Raw genomic sequence first — 10,698 nt, 5'->3', positions numbered from 1 at the left:
TGAGGGATGCATCTTATAAATTAAAAATGCATGGAGAGAATAAGCAAGAATTGGAGGCAACCTACCTAGGCATGTGGTTTATTCAGGACATGTTCAGGGGAAATACATGGCACACATAGATGAGGAGCAAGCCCAAATAGAAGTCAGAAGTAAAATGCCCTCATCTATGAAGCATCTCTTAAGGCTGTTATATAAATACATAGATCAGATTTGTATTCTGGAGAAATAATCACTCAGAGCAACTCAACCTGGCTGTAGAAAGACTACAGTGATGGTAATAAACACAGAAACAAATAACATGTGTTAAAAAGAAGTCTAGAAGGTATAAAGAAGATTGCAGTTAGGTGTGATGATAGAATTGAAAACATGCATTTTAAAAAATTAGATACTGTCATGTCCAAAGAATACCCCATTGATTAATATGTTAAAACTTTTAACGTCATGTATTATCTTTAAGTCTCATTTTTCACCATACCTTAAACATACCACCAAAGTAGACTTACTCAATGCAAATTAATTCATTGAACAAAATGAATTACAAAATTTAAAAATTGTAAGTGCTGCTTACATGGTAAAACTTGTGAGTATCTTAAAAAGCCAGTGCTGTAGTTTTTCAAATGTTATCAATTGAGACCAATTATATTGAAAAGGTAATTCATTAATCATATCTATTTGCATGTAAATTTTGTGGTGTGTGTGTGTGTGTGAGTGTGTGTGTGTGTGTGTGTGTGTGTGTGTGTGTGTGTGTGTGTGTGTGTGCAATGCACCTGTGGAAGTAATAGGGCATGTTGTAGGTGTCATTGTCCCCTTCTACCATGTGAGGCCCTGTGATAGGATTCAGGCTATCAGGCTTGGGGCAGGATCCTTTATCTGATGAGTCATTATTTATGTGAAGTAGTAAAGACTTATTAGGAGGCATTAGTTTTCAATTATCTGCCATTAAGTGTTGCTCTAAAGCAATAGTATTCATAGAGAAATTAAAACAACAAAATATGAATGAGGAGGTATTAAAGTCAAAATAATTTTCATGATTTTGCCTTGATGACTCAATGTGTGGAGAACAAGTGTTTTAAAGTCATATTAAACTTACATAATTTGTCTCTGCATAAATATTTAACATAGTTGCTGTTATAAGCTCAATTAAGTTTTAAGAATCAAACCTTAAATGATGTCTTCATAATTCATTGACAGTTTTCATTTTTATGTTATACAAGCTGTAGGATCATTTATAGCCCCATTTTCAGATTTGTTTGCAGCATCAGATACTAATTACTGTAATCTGACACACTTCTAAGAAAACAATTTGTTTGAATTTTGAAATATTTGAAAACTTGCATCTGTTCTCGTGAGACACATCAAGTCTTTGATGTCAGTGCCTAACCACACATAGTATTTTCTTCTTGAAACTGAAAAAGAAAGTAAGCCTGATGGTTTTGTTTGATCTTCAGAGTTGTCACCAGTCCTGGAGAATGCTTCTACTGTTTTATTTTTATTAATATTTCTGAAGACAGTGCTGTTAGGATCAAACATTTATTTTTGGTTTATACATCTCCTTGCACTGTATGAGGAAAGTAAAGTGTAAAAACCTCTTGTACTTTAAAAGTGACTAGAACATGAAATAGTCAACATTTTTGCTATTTAATCTCCAAGAAGTAATTTTATCTTTATAATTGTCATCATCATAAAATGCAATGTCTAGTAAAACATACTCGTTTTACAAGAAATAGAGGGTAGATGAAATTCATCTGTCTCTACAATTAAGGTGTGTGTTGATCCTAAAGTGGAGGATAATTCAAATGTGCTCTCAACTCCAAGTCCATTCTTCCATGGCTTGAACTATAGTAGTTATCACTCTTGATTCTCATCCCTCTTGCATAGTCTATCCATTCCTCAGGCCGATATTGTTGTGACTTCTCACCTCTTCAACAATCATTTTGGTCCAAGCCACAATCTCACTATCTTGAATCAGTGCAACTGATCTCATCTATTTGCCTGTAGGGTCTACTTCAGCTCACTAATCACACACTCGTGTTAAATAGTTTTACCACCTAGTTGTAGCCTTCAAATACCATCATATCACATAACTTGTACTACAAAAGCCTAGCAATGACTTGTTGCTGGAATTTCTTTCCAGCCCTGTCCCACAGCCAATTAGCCCCAAATGAACACACACAGACAGTATATTATAAACTGTTGACCAATGGCTAAAGATTCTTATTGGCTAGGTCTGTCTTAATTATTAACCTATTTCTATTTATCTAAGTATTTCCACGTGGTCTGATCTTACCGAAGAAGGGTCTAGACCTGTTACTCCTTCTTCTGCTACATGGCATCTCCTCGTGAACTCCTTCTCTCTCCTAACTCCTTCCTCTCATAGCCCCACCTATCCTTCCTGCCTGGGTATTGGCCAAACAGTGTTTTATTCATCAACCAGTAAGAGAAACATATATACAGAAGGACATCACCCATCAATGGCTTGTAGATTACCATCAAAAAATTGACTCTACTCTTCGTAACTTGTATACAACATTCCCCTTCAGACAAGTTTTCCTGTTTAGTGCCACTTAAACAAGTAAGTATCCTTTTGTCTCTGACCACGACAAGTGTTCTAATCTGTACAGAACACTCTTTCCAAACATATCTATGTATTTATTTTCTTTGTTGATCATGCCTACCCACCAATATTACCTTCTTCCTTTTCCATAAAACATTCTGTAAAGCTGGCAAGATGGTTCCAAAGCACTTGTTTCTGTTCCAGGGGCTGAGAGTGCAGACTCTAGTGCCCACATGGGTGAGCTTAAAACTGCCTGGAATTCCATCTTCAGGGGATTGTCATGCTCTTCTGTCATCAGTGGGCACCCACATACATGGGCATCCACACAGAAACTCAAACACACATACAAATAAACAGTAAAAAATAAATCTTAAAAGAAATACCCAAACTATATTTGCTAGTATTTTGGTAGAAGATGATTGATAGCCCTCAGGAAAAAAAAATTGTGTGTGTGTGTGTGTGTGTGTGTGTGTGTACTCAGGTCTACAGTTAGTGGTGTACATGTACATTTTTTTTTTAATTTGAGGCAGTATTCCTCTATTTTGAGATTTGGTTGTCCTGGAACTGGCTGTGTGGGCCAGACTGGTCTAGAACTCACAAAGTTCCTAGGTGTATTGATAGATTGAAGTCATGTACCACCATGCCAGAATGAGATGAAAACTTTTGAGACTTAACTCTCTTCTTCTATGGTGGATGCTAAGGATTAAAAGCAGGTCATCAAACTTGTTTGTCAGGCACTTTTAACCACTGTGCCATCTATGGCCAGAGTCCCATTTTAATACCAATAAAATCAAATCATAATACCATACAAATCAAATAAGAGAGCAACTACTACATGTTCAATTTAGAGAATCTGTTTCTTAGCACCAAATGTGGCAAAATTGAAAGCATTGTTGGTTTTGGAGAGATGCTCAGCAGTTGAGTGCATACTTCTTTTCAAAATGACCCAAGTTTGTTCTCACCTCCCATGCCAGTTGTCACACAACTGGTGGTAATTCCAGTTCCTGAGAACTCTGATACTGTCTTCTGGCCTCTGCAGGCACTATACTCACCTCTGTTACTTTGAATCTCCTGCTGGTAGTTTCTGTTACTAATATAACAGAGTCTAAGGGACAAGAAAGCCTGATTGAAAAAGTGCATTCATCATATTCCTGGGTCACAGAACAGATATGATGGGGGGAAGTGCTTCTGTGTATGTGTTTGTCTTACTGGATGATAAATAAAGTACTGTTTGGCCAATGAGGCAACAAGTTAGGCAGGACTAGGAGTCAAAGAGGATTCGGGGAAATGTAATAGAGAAGTGGTGATCCAGGCAGGAAGTGACATAGCAGGGAGATTCATATTTAGGAAGGACTAACAGGAAGTGGGCCCTTTTCCCCTTGGCTCCTCCTCCAGTGGCAAGATGTGATCCACCGGCAAGGGAGGACACCAATGGAAGGTGTCCGAGAAGATAAGTCTTATAAAATATATAGATTTATGATAATTAAGACTGAGCTAACAGATGAGACTACTAGTCATTGGCTAAGCAGCATTTGTACATAATACAAGTTCTCTCTGTGCATTAATTGGGGCCCTAACTCAGGAGGAGGCTGGCGTAAAGTGCACACATGGTCATGGGGCTCAGCAGCTTTTGGCGGAAATATTTATCATAACACAGATAAACAAAGAAATCTTAGTAAACAAATGAAGTATAGTGAAATCGAAAACTGTGTTGCTGTTTCTCATAATACAGCTTATTTATTCTCCCTTGCTTATTTTTCTCTGTAACACGTATCAGTTTTTGTACACTGTGAAATTGTGCTTGTTTGGAATTTGTTGTTCTTGTTTGTTTGTTTTTCTTATAGAATGAGAACTTGTGCAAAACACGATTTTTCTTGGTTTGCTAAATATTTGGTGTCTGTAAAGCTCCTGGCTTATAAGTGGTATTCCAGAAATACTTGTTGATCATTCTGTATGGAAAACACAAGCAAAGTTATTTTAGTACTCTGCAGTTATCCAAAGGATTAAGAAAAACTGCATAACATATACGATGCTGTAAGTACAATGATTGTTTTACAAGCAATATTACATTACTATCATGTATTAAAAGATTCCATAACAATTTGAGGCCTTCGGTTTTAACATTCTGTGTTTTAAGATTTACTAAAAACTATTACAGATTTAAGCTTTTAAAAGTAGCTGAGTACCAGTTTGTAGGACAATACAAAGCACTAGTTCATAGAGTTGAAAGCTATGAGTGTGTTGCCTCCCTACTTCTGTATCTATTGCTATATAGCAGTTGGATGATCTTAGAAAGCACATAAATGCATGTGTGTTGCTTACACATTTAATATACTTAATGATAATGAAGGGACCAGCTTCCCATTTCAGCAGCCATAACAGCCTAGCACGTGCTTGCCTGACCTTGCCTTGGTCACTAGGAGGTCAGATGCCTGCCTCATGGCAAGCAACCAATCAGAAGTTAACTGGTAGTGCTATGCTTTATGGCTCTGGGTGTGCTTTATAGACAAGTAAGTTCACAGCAATGACGTGCAGAGCATAGCAACCGCCCTAGGAGGACCTATGGGCCAGAACAACCAGTTGACCAATCAACACAGGGCAAGCCTGGAGGGTCACCAATCCTGAGCCTGTGCTTACCCCTAGACACTACCCTTATGCTGCCCTATAAGATCTCTATGTCGGGGCTTCTCGCCATCTTTCCTAGCCATCCTCCCTGTTGGATGGATGAAAGGCCCGAGATAACATGGGGTTAGCTCGCTAAACAACTACAATAAAGCCTCCTGCTGTTTGCATCAAGTTTCTGCCTCTGCCTGGTGATTGGGGTCTTTGTGGTCCTGGACTGAAATCCTGGGGTCCTGAGCCTCTGGGGGTCTTTCAATACAATATGTATTTAGAAAATTTTGATAATAAATAAATTGGTTTTGTTTAATATTAAAAACTTGCAGCCAGACGTTGGTGGCGCACGCCTTTAATCCCAGCACTCGGGAGGCAGAGGCAGGGTGGATCTCTGTGAGTTTGAGACCAGCCTGGTCTATAAGAGCTAGTCCCAGGACAGCCTCCAAAGCCACAGAGAAACCCCCGTCATGAAAAACCAAAAAAAAAAAAAAAAAAACTTGTTGGTTTTTCAAGACAGGGTTTCTCTGTGTGTAACCCTGGCTGTCCTGGAACTATCTCTGTAGATCAGGCTGGCCTCAAACTCACAGAGATCTGCCTGCCTCTGCCTCTGGAGTGTTTGGATTAAAGGCGTTCGCTACCACTGCCTGGCTAATGGCGGTTTAATGTATTTTTTAAAGATTTATTTTATATATACAATGTTCTGGCTGCATATATAACTGCACACCAGAAGAGGCCACCGGATTGCATTATAGATGGTTGTGAGCCACCATGTGGTTGCCAGGAATTGAACTCAGCACCTCTGGAAGAGCAGCCAATGCTCTAAACTTCTGAGCCATTCCTCCGGCAAAAGTAAAAGACACTTCCTTTGGTTCCTCGGCCATGATGACTGATAATTTTTCTACATGTACTTTGGTTATTCTCTATATGAAAACAGGGCCATCATTGTTAAAATTCATATCTCATCAGACTTTCATCATTTAAACTTTTTTCTTATAGCTTTTGAAATATACAGTATATTATCATTATCTATAGTGAGTTTATTATGGGATAATGAACCAGGCCTCTTACTCCTGTGTTAATGTGACACATTCATCATTGATCAACATCCACATGGCCCTCAGTTCCCTCGTTGCTGGTAACCACCTGTGGTAGTTTGACTAAGAATGGCTCCTAAAGGCTTCCATGTATTTGAATGCTTGGCTATCAGGGAATGGAATTACTTGAGAGGGATTAGGAGGTATGGCCTACTTTGAGTAGGTGTGGCCTTGTGGGAAGAAGTGTTTCACCGTGGTGGACTTTCAGCATTCAAAAGCCTAAGCCAGCCCCAGTGTTTCTTTCTTCCTGCTGCCTGTGAATCCAGATGTGAAACTCTCACTTACCCCTCCAGCACCCTGTCTGCTTCCTGCCATGATGATAATGGGCTAAATCTCTGAATCTGTAAACCAGTCCCAATTAAATGTCTTCCTTTATTAGAGTTGCCACAGTCATGATGTCTCTTCAGAGCAACAGAACCCTAACACACCACCATTCTACCCTCAATTTCTATGAGATCACCTCCTTAATATTTCACATATGGGTGAGATAATATAGTGCTTATCATTTTGTGACTGGCTTATTTCATTTAGATTAATGATCTCCAACTATATCCATTTAGTTGCAAATGTTATGATTTCATCCTTTTTTATTTGTGATATGAATGTGTGTGTGTGTGTGTGTGTGTGTGTGTGTGTGTGTGTGTGTGTCTGAATTTGAGTGTGAGAATGTGTGTGACCAGTAAAACCTTAGGTTTATCTTGATAAACACTGCTTGTCTCCTTTGAGTCTGGTTCTGTCATTGAAGCCAGAGCTCGGGAGTTAGGTGAGGCTGTCTGTAAAGCAGGCCCTAGAGATCCTCTTATCTCTGCCTGCCCAGTGATTAGCTTATAGGTGTGTGTCTCTGTACCTGTCATTTTGCCATGGGTGTTGAGGGTTGAACTCAGGTCCTTAGCTGGTGAGGCAAGCACTTTATTGACTGAACTAAATTTCTAGCCATGTTTCACCTTCTTAACATAAATGTTTTAATGTATTAGTTAAAGGTTTAATTTAAATTAAAATCAGTCTATATTGTCCATTTTAAATTGTCATTTTGATAGATAATGTGGCAGGTAAATCCTCAAGTTACTTCAGACATATTTATGTATTTTCTATTAGTTACTCTAAACGTTTTTTATACATTTGATTTTTAATTCTTAAACACCTCTTTTTGAATTTGGGGGCTAATCTCCTATTTCATAATTTTAATAAATGAGATTAGAATGAACACATTTCTTCTCATAGTGTTATAAATATTTCTTATAATTCCTTGAGACAAGATCCTAGATTTTTTTCTCGAAGTAGCCCTGTTCACAGAGAAAGAGAGACAGAGAGAAGAAGGGTCCCTTCAAACATTATTTCATTTAGTGACAGAGAGAATGCTAGGTCAGTCAGTGCTGGGCTGGGCCACAACCTTGACCAAGGCTGCTTAGTCATTCATACCTTGTGCCTTGTTTAAATCTAACCCTCATGCCTCGTGCCTGAAGATGGACTTGCAGAGGTAGGGGGAGGGTCATTGGATGTCTTTGCTCTTTTTTTCAATGTTGCCACAGTGAATGAAATGCTTTCCTGTTTTTCACAGTTCCATGTCTCTTAATGGAGGCATTAGATGTATTAAGGACCAGGGAGTGGGGTGGGGTGTGTGTGGGGGGGGCGGTTCAAGCCTAACTTGTTAAGGCTTCCAGGCAGCCTTTGACCCTCTCAACTCCAGTAACACCACACATCTGCTTGTAAAGTCAAATGTCTTTCTTGAAAGCTATCACTTCAACAGTGTGGAAACTCATTTTCTATGTGAACACAAGCCTCTCCACATTGTCTTCAGGTCCAACTGCTTTTCTTAGGAAAACACTAACGTTCTGCACTGCAGTCTAGCAGAGCAGATCCCCTGGATATGTCTCTATGTGCTCTCTGCACACTGGGCCTAGAGACATTGTGGGCACACACCTGAGAGTTGTAGCCAGCTTCCTTCTTCAGATGTCTGACACCTTAAATGAGGAAATTCCCTGCAGTGTGGAAACAGTCTAGGGATTCATGGTGCACACTAGTTGCTCAGTTTCTTAGTTTCCCATGGAGTGGGTTATGTCCTTCCTTTGATTCCTCACTTTGGTTGCATTGCTATTACAGATTTTTCCCTAGCATTATTTAAAAGGCCAAACTTCTCCGGGTGTTTTTGGAGCAGGTTGTTATTGTAACATTCTAATTTTTCAAGTGGATGTTTTTCAGATTCATTTTCTTTTTAGTTGAGGAGGTCAGTAATCACACAAAGCACATTATTATTTCAGTAGGACATGGAAAACAATAACAGTGTTGATCAAAAGAGCCCAAGGCAAGGCATAGTTACAGTTCAGGAAAACAAAGGACAAAAACAAGCAGATGAATAGATACAACTCATCGTAAGGGAAATTGAGAGGCCATTACAGCTGCAATGAACCCAAGAGCAGGTGATTTTGAAACAATAGCTCTGTATTTATTTTTCTGATTTATAAAAGCAACACGAATATGCACATTGGTCAAAATATTTAAAAAAATATAAAGGGAAAAATAAAAATTGTTCCACCTACAAAAACTTCTTTTGTGTGTGAATATCACAGTTAAAAGGACAACTATGATGGGTGATTTTTATTTGAAAGTATTTCATCTACAAGTTACTTGTTACACGTGGGAAAATTCTAAGAGTCAGAGGCCATGGATGACTAGAGTGAAACAGTATTTGGGGGCATAAGAGAAGTATCCTGTCAATGTGAACTCATAGCAGTTGTGGCGGTAGGCACAAGACTGTATTCACCAGACAATACTCCCCTAGTGAGAAGGAAGACAGTTGTGAAATCCCACTTCGACAGGGACAGCCAGTTTTCTTCAAGAGTGCAGCTTCTGGGAGACTACCCATGATTCCGTGAACTCTGGGATTGGAAGAAAATAAAGAGCACATGCTATTGGGAGGGAACAGTGAGTGGGGTAAGGGAAGAATTGGAATAGAGGTGAAAGACCCCAGAAGAGGTACTTTCGCAGAAGGAGACCCATACCCAGGAATCAGCGAGACCACAGACTTGGATGCAAACCGCAAGAGGTTTTATTGGAAACACGGGTACCCGGGGTGACTTAGCTCCGGTGGGGCCAAGCGCGGGCCGAGCCAAGGGAGAGAGGTCCTTATATAGCAAAAAGCACAGTGCAGAAGCGAAAAGCATAGTTACAGGGATTCTATTGGACAATTTAATGAGGTACAGAGCATTTTCTCAAGGTCTGATAATTAGGCGAAGCGGCCTTGGCTCTATCTCATCTTGGGTACAACAGACTCGGCAGTTCCTCCCTCCACGTCCAGATGGCTGACCTTGGGACGGAGCGTTCCCCATTGGGCGGGAGTGCGGGGGCGGGGGCCCCGGGCGGCCTGCCTGGTGCTCTCCCTCCCGCCGCCTCGAGGGCTCCTCGCTCGGCCCCAGCCCCAGGGCGCGGTGCCAGGCGGGCGGGCCGGGGTGAAGGCTTGGGAGGGAGCCGGTGGCCGAGCGTGTGGGTGCGCGCATGTACGGGAGTGTCACCAAGAGAGAAAAAGCTAAGGGGCAGGGTCTTTCAAGGGGTGCCCCCCAACATCTGCAATCGCAGCTGCAGCAGGGACAGCGGGATGAGGGGAAGCAGGGCGGCGGGAGCGCCCCGTTTCCTCCTCGGCCAACTCTCCTCCCGCCCCCACCCGATCCCCATCCCCCATCCTCCCCAGCCCATCCTGCCTGCTCCAGAGAGAACACCCAGCACCGGCACAGGCGGGGAAGACAGAGAGGCAGCGGGCAGGGGACTTGCAGAAGCATGTCGAGCGGGTCTTTCAGAGGGAATAACAAGGGGGTGGTCTTCATCAAAATATATTATGTGTATACTTAATGAGATCCTCAAACAATTCAAAAGCTATGTGTTCACTTAAATATGAAACGAATACATTTAATATCAATTAATTAAAATTAAATATTGATATATTTACAATACAAAAAATTATATTTAACCTATTAAATTATAAGTTGATAAATACATATTTTGATGCATTTAAATATCAATGTACATAGTAAAACATATAATGTACCTTTAAAATGTTGTCATATTGTATATGAAGTTATATAGCTTTATATCTAAAAGTTTTTAATTTATTTCCAAGTTTTCCTTAAAGTGATGTATCTCAAAATGAACTCACTTTGTCAAAGAATTTCTGTTAATCTCCTATCCTTAAATTGCCATTTTTCGCATGGAATTATAAAAATATCTGTTTATTTGAATCATCATTAGCATTTATATGTCTGTTTTCAATGGACTTGTATCTCTGAAAAGATGTTGAAGTTGTAACTCCAGGTTTCTATGCCAGTGGAGAAGTTCTTAAAGCCATAACCAGATGAAGAAGACTTTGTGTATCCTGGATTATAGTGTACCTGAAATTCAGTGTGAGGCCTGGGGGTGGAGGAGGCAGCCAGGGGCAGCAGCAGT

General features: G+C 40.3%; 1 long non-coding RNA gene across 2 annotated transcripts in view; it reads right to left on the bottom strand.

Moving 5' to 3' along the window:
* Positions 1–8,719: 8,719 nt before the first annotated feature.
* LOC107979479 overlaps positions 8,720–10,698 on the bottom strand; it is a 39,074-nt gene continuing 37,095 nt past the window's right edge. For both annotated transcript variants that reach the window (XR_003480716.2, XR_003480717.2), the window contains exon 4: positions 8,720–9,140. This is a non-coding gene — a long non-coding RNA (uncharacterized LOC107979479). The remainder of the gene's footprint in view (positions 9,141–10,698) is intronic.

This window comes from Cricetulus griseus (genome assembly GCF_003668045.3).
Source record: "Cricetulus griseus strain 17A/GY chromosome 1 unlocalized genomic scaffold, alternate assembly CriGri-PICRH-1.0 chr1_0, whole genome shotgun sequence".
Taxonomy (NCBI): Eukaryota; Metazoa; Chordata; class Mammalia; order Rodentia; family Cricetidae; genus Cricetulus; species Cricetulus griseus.
Note: the sequence above shows the minus strand (reverse complement) of the source record. Positions and strands in the feature narration are given on the sequence as shown.